This window comes from Monodelphis domestica, chromosome 4 (assembly GCF_027887165.1).
Source record: "Monodelphis domestica isolate mMonDom1 chromosome 4, mMonDom1.pri, whole genome shotgun sequence".
Lineage (NCBI taxonomy): Eukaryota > Metazoa > Chordata > Mammalia > Didelphimorphia > Didelphidae > Monodelphis > Monodelphis domestica.
In genome coordinates this window covers 97,207,171-97,220,602 of record NC_077230.1, presented here as the reverse complement: position 1 = coordinate 97,220,602, position 13,432 = coordinate 97,207,171, and positions in this window count along the sequence as shown.

Sequence of the window (13,432 nt, the reverse complement as noted above, 5' to 3'; positions counted from 1 at the left end):
ATGACCATTTTTATGAATAGATTGGCAAATTTGGTTATAGAAAATTCTAGGGAGCAGGGGTTTTCCTTCAGATGACACCCACACTCCATTAATCTGTTTTGCTTTGAATTTTTGTTTCCATTTTTCCACTTCCTTTTCATTATAGGAAAGTGGTAAATTTAAATCATTAGTAGTTGTTAATGTTAAAATTAATCCAGGCCCTTCTATGGCTGCTAGCTTTGCAGCAGCATCTGCTCGATCATTTCCTCTAGAAACAGGATCAGTGCCACCTGTATGGGCAGAACAATGAACTACAGCTAGGGCTTCAGGAAGTTGGAGAGCAGAAAGAACTTCATTAATAATTTCTGCATTAGCTATAGATTTTCCAGCTGAGGTTAAGAATCCTCTCTGGAGCCATAACATTCCGACTGAGTGACAAATGCCAAAAGCATATCTAGAATCCGTATAAATTGTTGCCTTTTTATCCTTGGCAATTATACAAGCTTGCTTCAGAGCTATGAGTTCTGCTCCTTGAGCGCTAATGTTAGAAGGTAGTGAAGCTGACCATTCAGTGGCAAATTCTGAGACTATGGCAGCTCCAGTGTAACGTATGCCATCCATCATAAAAGAGGAACCATTGGTAAATAAAATCAGATCTGCATTGTCTAAGGGATTGTCCAAGAGATTATCTCGAGGCTTTTCTGCCATGGACACTAATGTTTCACAATTGTGTAATGGTTCTCCTGAAGTAGGTAAATCTGGAAGCAAGGTGGCAGGATTAAGAGTAGTACAACATTTTAAAGTAATGTTTTCACTATTTAATAAGGTTATTTTATATCTTGTAATTCTCTGATCTGAGAATGCCTGTGTTCTATGTTTTATCAATAATGCTTCTACCTCATGTGGGCACATTATTGTTAATGGACATCCCAATACTAAATCAACAGTTTTTGTTACTAGTAAGGCTGTAGCAGCTACTCCTCTAAGACATGGTGGTGCTCCTGCTGCTACTGGGTCCAGTTGAGAAGAATAATAAGCAATTGGGTGCTGAGAAGGTCCCAAAGTCTGAGTTAACATGCCAGAGGCTACTCCTCTTCATTCATGCACATACAAAGTAAATGGCTTGTTGTAATCTGGGATGCCTAGAGCAGGGGCAGACATGATAGCCTTTTTTAGATCTGATAGAGATGACAAGTGTTCAGGCTCTAATTTGAGGGGTTCAGGAACCGAATCCTTTGTTAGTGCTATAAGCGGTTTAGTAATTTCCCCATAGCAAGGAATCCATTGTCTGCAAAACCCTGTTGCTCCTAAAATTGCTTTCAACTGTTTCTTAGTAGTAGGAGTGCTTAAATTTTGAAAATTCTCAATTTGTTTTGGAGAAATATAACGAGCACCCGCAGACAGGATGAATCCCAAATATTCTACTTTAGGGAGACACCACTGAATTTTATCCTTTGAGATTTTATGTCCTCTTTTGTACAATTCCAAAAGATGGTATTTGCTATCTTCTTGACATGTTTTTGCGTCTGTTGAAGCCAAGAGTAGATCATCTACATATTTGATTAATTTACTATTTTTAAATGTTATATTGTCTGTGTCTTGGCTCAAAATTTGCTCAAATAAACTCGGACTTTCCACATAACCCTGTGGCAGCCGACTCCATGAATATTGTGAGCCCTTCCAGGTAAAAGCAAAAATATTCCTGGAGTTCTCATGTATAGGTATGGAAAAGAAAGCTGAACACAAGTCTACTACTGTAAAGTATGTAGCTGTTCTAGGAATAGAGGAAATAATAGTATTTATGTTAGAAACTACGGAGTGTCTCTTTATAACGTGATTATTCACTGCTCTCAGATCCTGTACGAATCTATAGAGGTGATTGCCATCGGGCCCTCTTTTTGTTTTTTTAACTGGCAGGATAGGCGTGTTGTATTCAGATTTGCAAGGGATTATTATTCCCTGTTCTATTAATGAGTTAATAACTGGTGTAATACCCTCAATCAATTGCCTCCTTTGAGAGGGGATACTGAGAGATGGAAGGAGGTGGGCTAGATTTAGTTTTTATCTGCACAGGAATAGCAGATTTAAGTAAGCCTACATCAGAAGAAGATGTGGCCAAAAGAGACTCCAGTATATCCTTAGGTATTTCAAAAGTGGAAGGCTCTTTTGCCTCCTGGTTTTCTGAGAGAAGTACAAGGAGTAAATTTAAAGATTCCTCTGGTACTTCCAATGATAAAGAACCATCTGGTGAACAAGTTATTGTGGCTCTGAGTTTGCATAGAAGGTCTCTCCCCAGCAAATTTAAAGGGGAGTCAGGCATTAAAAGAAAGGAATGTTGTACCTCTAGGGTCCTACAGACACCATTCTAGGGGCAAGTTTTTCAACTCTTTGGGGTACTCCTGATACCCCTATTACACTTTGTGAATCAATGGAATAACAATTTAAATCTGGTACATTCTTCAATACAAACCTGGTAGCTCCAGTGTCTAATAGACAATCATAATAAGTGTTATCCACCTTTAAGGTAACATGGGGTTCATTAGTATGGGGAGGGCAGTGGATAGGGACAACAGGTAGTAGGACATCAGGGTCCGGAAAATCAAAGGTTGTATCCTCTGATTCCTATGCCCCAGCCCCCCCCCCAGACACCATCATTGTGTTTGGGATATTCCTTGGGCACCCCCCTGAAGGGCACCTCGACTATTTTTTGGAAGAGCTCCATTTCTTATATTTTGTTGTTGGGTATTATCATTTTCTTCATTTGGAGCATTGTCATCATTTTCCCAGTTCCTATTTCTATAATTCTGGTTTCTAAAGTTCTTATTTCTATGTTCATTATAGTTATTTCCATAATCATCATTATAATTTCTAGAATTTCTAAAATTCTGGTTTCTATGACCATTATCATCATTATAGTTGTTCTGGTTTCTATGACCATTATCATCATTTCTATAGTTATTTCTAAAGCTATTATTAAACTGCATATTCCTTCCAATCATCTTAAGAAAGGTTCTACATTCCATCATTTTGTGGCCCTTCTTCTCACAGAAGTGGCAAGTTATTGATTTATTTGTGAATTCCCACAAAGGAGCTATAGTCTCTCCCTTATTTTTCAATTGTCTCTTTAACATTTCAATTTCTTTCTTTAAATATTCCACTGATGTATCATTTTCCTCAGGTCTTTCTACACAACCTTTATAAACATAGGTTGCTACTCTCCTTAGTTCATCGAGGTCCATAGAGTCCCAATTAGGAAAGCTAGTTCTAAAGTAGTCCTTTACCACTGAACAACAATTCTTAACAAACTGTCTACATAGTTGTCTAATGTCTCTTTCTCTGGATAAATCAAGGTCCATATATGTATTCCCTATGTCAATAAGGCTGTCCATAAACTGGGAGGGTTTTTCATCAATATGTTGTCAGGTTTTTTCAAATTTTGACCATTTTTTCAGGACTATCAGAGCAAGGTCTCATGGCTGTCAATAATGCTTCTCTGGCCTGGTTTAGTTTTGTGTAATCTAGTTCAACATTGGGGTTCCAATGTGGATCTTCAGTTGGCCAATAATGTCCTCTTCTACCTCATTTTTAATTAGCCAGAGAGATGATTTTATTTTTTCTCTCTTTGTTAATAATTCTTCTAATATATTCTCAACATCCAACCAAGTGGGGTCAAAAGTTCTGAATATGTTCTCTAATTTTTTTTATAATTAATATTGGTTCATCCTCAAATGATGGCATATCTTCCTTCAATTTTTTTTAAATCCTCAGGGGTAAAAGGTATATGATGTCTTACAGATACCAAGTTTCCATTTTTATTAAAAGTGGGTACTTCCCTTAAAGGAAATAAACTTTCTAAATTATTTGGTACTCCTGTTTCTATATTTCTTGCTTCATTTTCAATTGGGTAAGTCTGAGACATAGAAGAGTTGGGCACATTAAAAGGAAGGGTTTGTTGTAATCCCATAGTGCCAGAAAATTCAGAGGTAGGGTGTGAATTTAGTTTGGAATGTGAACTTAAAGTGAATTGTGTAGGGTGAGAAGGAGGAGCCAAGGAAGAAGTGTGAAAGGATACAGAGTTGTTTGGATTGGAGGAATCAGTAAGGTGTGAAGTAGAGGGATTAAGATCAGAAGTATGGGTAGGATGTGAACTTAGAGTTGATTGTGTTAGGTAGGAAGTGTGTGGGGGGGGTGTGTACTCAGAATGGGTTGATTAGAATTAGAGTTTTCTGAGGCCAAGGGGGCAGGGGGAGAGGTAGGTTGGTTAGAAGCAGGGAGTTCTAAGGCTGAGTTGGCAGGAGGAGCTGTGTCCAGAGCAGGGTGGGACAGAGATTCTGATAATGTTCTTAACTCTCTGTTAATGCTTCTTATAAAAGTTACAATCTCTCCCTGACCTTCCTCTATAAACTCCTGTCGAGTATTTAGTTCTTCTATTTGTTGAATATGAGAGGGAGCAATTGGTTGGTTTGACTGAGAAGTGAGTTCTTCAAGGAAATACAATATTAAAATTACAATAATAAAAAACTCAAGGGAAAGTAGTATGTCAATTAGATTTTGCTGTAAGTTCTATGGGATGAGCCCTTTCAGAGAGACAAGGAATTCTGTATTTATAAGATTGATCATGGGGCTGATGAGCCAGCTGCTAAGTAATCTGCAGACCAATGTTTGTACTAAGAAAAGAACAAAGTATTTACTGAAACTCCAGTTGTTAACTAAGTTCTGAACTGTCTGTGACTCCATATTTCTAAAGTAAACACGTGGGAAGCAGGACAAGACCAAAAAGTTTCCCCAGGTTTTTCTAATCCTAATTTAGGCAATTGCTAGCCAGGATTTTAGGGCCCTGTTGCTAAGATCTAAAACAGCTTAATTTAAGGAGAATCAAAAAGGTGTTTTTTTTTTACTCACCCATTCTTGCAGCTGTAAATTTGAAGTCAAGTTAAAAAAGAAAACAAAACTGACTGATAGGCAAGTAATAAAGCAAAGAGATAAAGGAAAGAGATTTCACAGAAGTCTTTTGAGGGTTCCTCACCAACTTTGTGAGGTCACCATAAACTGTGAGATTTAAAACTGGTGAAGCCAGGGAAAGGGAAAACAATTATGAATATGCCCAAGTCAACTGGGTTTTATAGATATTTTAATTAAATCAAATGTGGAATTAAAGAAAAGAGAGAAAGAGAGAAAAAGGAAATAAGTATGAAGGGCCTTAAGCCAACATGGCCTAGACCTGAGTCTTAAGGGAGAGAGATCAGTCAGTCAGTCTTTTAACACTCACCACAAGGTCTGCCTAAACAAGGATTCTAGTGACACCAGGCCAGCATCATCTCAGCTGCTTTCACCAGCTCCCTCCTCCATCTGAATGTTTCAGAATCAGTCCTTCCTCAATCTGAATGTTTCAGAATGAGTCCTCCTCAATCTGAATGTTTCAGAATGACCTCCTCAATCTGAATGTTTCAGAATGACTTCCAGCTCTTCTCTGAGCTCTTATTTTAAAGGGAAAAATCTTCTATGTCACTTCCCCTAAGTACTTCCACCTACCAATCACTGTAGATGTTTTCCAAAAGACAGCCCATTTTGAATTCACAGCTGAGTAGATTAATCTCTTTAGTAAATCAGAAAAAAATGCTGCTGTGTTGACTAATTTCATTAAGAGAAAACCTCTGAGTAAGTTTTCACCTTTTAGGTCTAAGTAGTTTACAAGTTGGCCCACCTTTATAGGCACCTAGCATCCCATTGTATCAATTCCAAAAACAGGCATGGCTCAAAGAACTCCTTTCCTTTATAAGTATGGTTTTCAAGTTTTCATTGTTTAGCAAGGAGTTTTCTGCCCTAAAACAGTCTTAAGTATGGGTGGAATCGAGGTCCTCCCATAGCAAGGAGTTTTCTCCCCTAAAGCAGTCTTAAGTAGGGGTGGAGTAGAGATACTCTCATAGCAAGGAGTTTTCACATTCAAGTAGAGTTCTCACTATCTGGTAGGGAATTATTTCAAGTAGGGAATTGGAGGATTCCTCAATGTGGAGTAAAATTTTTAACATTCATAAGTCTGTGAAATTTTAAGGTTTACACTTTCAAATTTGTTAGTCTTAACAATGTGTTATAGAAATTGTTCTTCTGGTTCTACCCACTTCACTTCACATTCATTCATACAAATTTTCCCTGATTTTTCCAGAACTCTATTGTGTCTAATTTTTAAAGGTCCAATTCAGGATAGAAAAAAAAAATTCAATTCAAAATTATAACAAAATCATTCTATTATATTCAAAATTCAATTTATTCTTTCATTTCTTTATAAATTTAGATTTATCTTAGTCTGAGGAGGATAAATTGAAGTCCTCCAGTATTATAGTTTCATATTTCTCTGTATCAATTTTTTTTAACTTTTCCTTTCTAAATGTATGTTATACTATGTAATGTATATATGTTTCATATTGAAGTTAATTCATTGTTTAGGGCATTAATGGAGAAACTTTTTAGAGACCAAATGCCCAAACTGTGACCTTCATATGGCATGTATGTCACCCTTCCTTACCCCAGACAGGGAAGAGAGGAAGCACTCCCATTGGGCTGCTGGGCAGAGGAGCGGGGAGCAGCCTGGCCCTGTGTCACTCTCGCTTTCTAGTAGTGAACTTTGGTGAACTCTGTGATGGGGTGAGGGCAATGGTGGAGTATCTTGCAGGCAGGGCTTTGCCAGGTTAAGGGTGTTGAACACAGGAGGTAGGGAAGGAGTTGGAGAGGGAGTGCAGAGTGGGCAACCTGGTTGTAGCAGTTGAGACCCTCCATATTGTTGCCCCCTTCCAGGGGGTTTTGGCTTCAGGGTACATTCAGCCCAGCCCAACAGGCCTTAATCCCATCAACACACTTCAAAGGGCAGGGAAGCTCAAGCTACAAAATCCCTCTGTCACAGACTTTTGGACTTTAATCCAATCAAACCTTCCGGAGCACAGGGAAGCAAAAGCTCCAATACCCCTCCCCACAGACTGCACTGAGAGACTTGCTGACAAAACTCCAAGAGGGAAGACTCACAGAAAAGCCCAAACTCTCATATCCAACACATAATAAGAGGAGCAAGAGTACAGGCAACTAGGGGGAAAGAAGGGGCAAATATGAGCACACAACAGAAAAAGAAAAAAAATTTCAATCAATAGCTTCTATACAATCAATGAACAAAGAGCAAACAGAACAGAGCAGGAGGAAACACCAAGCAATAAAACAGAACTCCCAGCAAATTGAACACAGGCTTTGGAAGAACTCAAAATACAATTCAAATCACAATTAAGAGAGGCTGAAGACAATTGGGAGAAGAACTTAAAAATTAAGATAATTCATCTGGAAACACAGATACATGCACTAAAACAAGAAAATAATGTCTTGAAAGCCAAAATCAACCAGCTTGAAAATGAGGCAAAGAAAATGAAAGATGAGGCAAAGGAGATCAAAGATGAGGTAAAGAAGGTAAAAAATGACCTCTAAAGATAATCAGACCAGAAGGAGAAGGATAACCAAAAAGCCAGAGATGAAATCCAATCTTTAAGAACCAGAATAAAACAACTAGAATCAAGTGACTTCCCAAGGCAGTAAGACAATATAAAACAAAATTTAATGACTGAAAAAATTGAGGAAAATATGAAGCATCTCATTCACAAAACAGAAGATTTAGAAAATCATTCCAGGAGAGACAATTTAAGAATCATAGTCCTACCAGAAGACCATGACAAAAGGAAAAGCCTGGACATCATACTACAGGAAATGATTCAAGAAAACTGCCCTGATATTCTAGAATAAGAAGGAAAAGTGGAGATTGAAAGAATCTACAGATCACCTCCTGTACTTAATCCCCAATTGACAACACCCAGGAATGTTATAACCAAATTCAAGAACTATCAGACCAAGGAAAAAATATTACAAGCTGCTAAGAAGAAGTCATTCAGATACCATGGAACCACAGTGAGAATAACACAGGATCTGGCTGCATCTACACTGAAAGACTTAAAGGCATGTTATATGATATTCCGGAAAGCAAGGAAACTAGGTCTACAACCAAGAATCAACTACCCAGCAAAACTGACTATATTCTTACAGGGGAAAGTATGGTCATTTAAAAAAATAGAAGAATTCTAAGCATTTATAAAAAAAAAGACCAGACATGAACAAAAAATTTGATGCCCAAGCATATAACTCAAGAGAATTATCAAAAGGTAATTAAGAAAGAGGGGAAAAAGAACAAAACCAAAAAAAAAAACCAAGAAACTTTTTTTACTTTTAAGAGACCCAATAAGTTGAAATGATATTTATCCCTATAAGAAAAGAGGTCATTGGTAACTCTTAAAAATTATTATTATCACCTGGGCAGCTAGAAGAATTACACTTAGAGAGAACAGTGGCAAATTATATAGGATGAAATGCCAAGACATGAATATATATATAGATATATGTATGCATGGTTACATAGATACATATATGTATATATACAACTAGAACTAAAAAAGAGGTGAATACTAAAAGAAATGGGAAAAGAAACAAAAGGAGGTAAATTTATATGTCACAAAGAAGCTCATGGCAGAAGGGGGGAGAACATTAATACACTGGAAGGGTAAAGAGGTTGGAGATAGGAAATACTTAACTCTTACGTGCATTGAAATTGACCCAAAGAGGGAAGAACAATCAAATAAATTGGGGCAGAGAATTGATTTGTGTCCTATATGGAAGTAGGAGGGTAACAAACAGTTTGGTGGGGAGGGAAGCAATACAAGAGAGGGTGAGAGTGGGGGGGGGTAGTATAAAAAGACTGTAAAGAAAATAAGAGGGGAATAAGAAGGGAGAGGGGTAGAAAGGGAAATAAAATAAGGGTGGTAATTATGGGGACTGATTAAAAACAAAACATTGGTGTATAAGGAAATAGTGAAAGAAGAAAAGGCAGGACTAAGAGTAGAAATCAAAATGATGGCAAATACACAACTGGTAATCACAACTCTGAATGTGAATGGAATGAACTCACCCATAAAACACAAGTGAATAGCAAAGTGGATAAGAAACCAGAACCCTACCATATGCTGTTTACAAGAAACACACATGAGGAAGGTAGACATGCATAGGGTAAAAGTAAGAGAATGAAATCAAATCTACTGGTCATCAATTGATAAATAGAAAGCAGGAGTCACAATCATGATATCTGACAAAGTCAAATTAAAAATAGATCTAGTTAAAAGAAATAGGGAAGTTAATTATATCCTGATAAAAGGCAGTATAGACAATGAGGAAATATCAGTACTCAACATATATACACCAAATGGCATAGCATCCAAATTTCTAAAGGAGAAACTAGTGGAACTCAAAGATGAAATAGATAGAAAAACTATACTAGTGGGAACCTGATACCTTCCTCTATCCAAACTAGAAATATCAAACCAAAAAATAAATAAGAAAGAGGTAAGATAAGTGAATGAATTCTTAAAAGAATTAGAGTTAGTAGATATGTGGAGGGAAAAGAATAGGGACAAAAAGGAATACACCTTCTTTTCAGCAGCACATGGTACATTCACAAAGATTGACCATGTACTAGGGAATAAAAACATTGCAAACAAGTTTAAAAGAGCAGAAATAATAAATGCAACCTTCTCATATCATAATGCAATGAAAATAATAATTAGTAAGTGTATATGGAGAGGCAAACAAAAATTAATTGGAAATTAAACAATGCGATCCTGCAAAATCAGTTAGTTAAAGAACAAATCATAGAAACAATATGTTCATTGAAGAAAATGACAATAATGAGACAATGGGAAATTTATATCCTTGAGTTTATGTTAACTAATTGGGGAGGACAGAAGTCAATGAATTGGGCATGCAAATTTAAAAAACTAGAAAGTAAACAAATTAAAAATCCTCAGATGAAGACTAAATTAGATATCCTAAAAATCAAAGGAGAAATTAATAAAATTAAAAGTCAAAGAACTATTGTTTTAATAAATAAGACTAGAAGCTGGTACTTTGAGAAAAATAAAATAAACAAAGTACTGGTCAATCTTATTAAAAAAGGAAAGAAGAAAACTAAATTGAAAGTATACAAGATGAAAAGGGAGACCTCACCTCTAATGAAGAGGAAATTAAACCAATCATTAAAAACTATTATGCCCAACTATATGGCAATAAATAGGGCAATCTAGGTGATATGGATGAATATTTACAAAAATATAAATTGCCTAGACTAATAGAGGAACAAATAAAATACCTAAACAAGAAATTAAACAAGTCATCAAAGAACTCAGACTAGATGGATTCACAAATGAATTCTATCAAACATTCAAAGAACAGCTAATCCCAATATTATACAAACTATTTGACAGAATAAGCAAAGAGAGAGTTCTTCCAAATTCCTTTTAAGATACAAATATGGTACTGATTGCAAAGGCAGGCAGGTCAAAAACAAAGAAAGAAAACTATAGACCAATCTCCTTAATGAATATAGATGCAAAAATCTTAAATAGGATACCAACAAAAAGACTCCAACAAGACATCACAAGGGTTATTCACTATGACCAGGTAGGATTCATACCAGGAATGCAAGGATGGTTCAATATTAGGAAAACCATCCACATAATTGACCACATTATCAAGCAAACCAACAAAAATTACATGATTATCTCAATAGAAACAGAAAAAGCCTTTGTCAAAATACAACACTCATTCCTATTGAAAACACTAGAAATCATAAGAATACAAAGGCCTTTCCTAAAAATAATAAACAGTACATATCTAAAACCATCAGCAAACATCATCTGCAATGGGAATAAACTAGAAGCCTTCCCAGTAAGATCAGGAGTGTAACAAGGTTGCCCATTATCACCTCTTTCATTTAACATTGTACTAGAAACATCAGCAGTAGCAATTAGAGATGAAAAAGAAATTGAAGGTATTAAAATAGGCAATGAGGAGACCAAGCTCTCACTCTTTGCAGATGATATGATGGTCTTCTTAAAGAATCCTAGAGAATCAACCAAAAAGCTAGTGGAAATAATCAACAACTTTAGCAAAGTTGCGTGATACAACATAAACCCACATAAGGCATCAGCATTTCTATATATTTTCAATCCATCTCAGCAGCAAGAGTTAGAAAATGAAATTCCATTTAAAATCACCCTAGACAATATAAAATACTTGATCTATCTGCTGAGACAAACATAGGAACTATATGAACACAACTACAAAACACTTTCCACACAATTAAAACTAGATCTAAACAATTGGAAAATCATCGATTGCTCATGGGTAGGAGCTAACATAATAAAAATGACAATCCTACCTAAATTAAGTTACTTATTCAGTGCCATACCCAATGAACTACCAAAAAACTTTTTCTAAATCTGAAAAACCCATAACAAAGTTCATTTGGAGGAACAAAAGATCAAGGATAGCCAGGGAAGTCATGAAAAAAAAGTGGCCTTGCAGTACCAGATCTCAAACTATGCTATAAAGCAGTGGTCATCAAAACAATTTGGTACTGGCTAAGAGACAGAAAGGAGGATCAGTGAAATAGACTTAGGGTAAGTGACTTCAGCAAGACAGTCTATGATAAACCCAAAGATCCCAGTTTTGAGGACCAAAATCCACTCTTTGATAAAAACTGCTGGGAAAATTGGAAGACAGAATGAGAGCGATTATGTTTGGATCAAAATCTCACACCAAGATAAACTCAGAGCGGGTGAATGACTTGTATATAAAGAAGGAATCTATATGCAAATTAGGTGAACACAGAATAGTATATATGCCAAATGTTTGGGAAAGGAAAGACTTTAAAACCAAGCAAGAGCTAGAAAAAATAATATGTAAAATAAATAATTTTGAATACATCAAATTAAAAAGGTTTTGTACAAACAAAACCAATGTAACCAAAATTAGAAGGGAAGCAACAAATTGGGAAACAATCTTTATAACAAAACCCTCTGACCAAGGTCTAGTCACTAAAATTTATAAACAGCTAAACCAATTATACAAAAAAAATCAATCCATTCTCCAATTGATAAGTGGGCAAGTGACATGAATAGGTAATTTTCAGTTAAAGAAATCAAAACTATTAATACACACATAAAAAGTGCTTTAAATCTCTGATAATCAGAGAAATGCAAATCATAACAACTCTGAGGTATCACCACTCACCTAGCAGATTGGCTAACATGACAGCAAATGAAAGTAATAAATGCTGGAGGGGATGTGGCAAAGTTGGGACATTAATGCAGTGCTGGTGGAATTATGAATTGATCCAACCATTCTGGAGAGCAATTTGGTACTCTGCCCAAAGGGTGCTAAAAGACTGTCTGCCCTTTGATCCAGCCATAGCACTGCTGGGTTTGTACCCCAAAGAGATAATAAGGAAAAGACTTGTACAAGAATATTCATAGCTGCACTCTTTGTGGTGGCAAAAATCTGAAAAATGAGGGGATGTCTTTCAATTGAGGAATGACTGAACAAATTGTGGTATCTGTTGGAGATGGAATACTATTGTGCTCAAGGGAATAATGAACTGGAGGAATTCCATGTGAACTGGGATGACCTCCAGGAATTGATGCAGAGTGAGAGGAGCAGAACCAGGAGAACATTGTACCCAGAGACCTATATACTGTGATACAACCGAATGTAATGTACTTCTCCATTAATGGCAATACAGTGATCCTGAACAACTTGGAGGGGTCTACAAGAAAAAAAAAACACTATCCACATTCAGAGGAAAAACTGTGGGAATAGAAACACAAAAGAAAAACAACTACTTGAATACATGGCCCTTGGGTATATGGTTGGGGATGTAGATTCTAAATGTATATCCTAGTGCAAACACCAACAACATGGAAATAGGTTTTGATCAAGGACACATGTAATTCCCAGTAAAATTGCACACTGGCTGAAGGAAGGGGGTGGAGGGGAAGGTGGGACATAATATGAGTCTTGTAACCTAGGAATAATGTTCCAAATTGACTAAATAAATTAATTTAAATTAAAAAAAATAAATGTAGAAATCCAAACACCAATAGAAAAAAATGACATGGTTAGTGATCATAATTGTTCCTTGTCCCTGGATGTTTCTACCTGAACCTTATCTAAAATAATGAGAACCAGATAATAATTATTATTATTATCATAATATTATATCTAGCTTTTGAAGAAATAGGAAATACTTCTTTGGGAAGCATCTTATATACATGATAGACTTTCATCATGAAACTAGATTACATCTTTGCTCAAAAACCATTCTTATGACTGCTGTTAAATAGATTCTGTTCTGGTATCATTAGCAGCAGTGAGAAATTGTTTTTTAAAAGTTTTTTATTAACTCACTATGTTATTTAGAAAGGAATTGTAGTTAAAAGAAGCTATACCTATCTAGCAGCTGCCATAGAAAGAAACAAGTTTCAGAAGGTGGACACTTTTAAGCATTTTTTTTTCCTACACTACTTGTAAAAAAATAAAG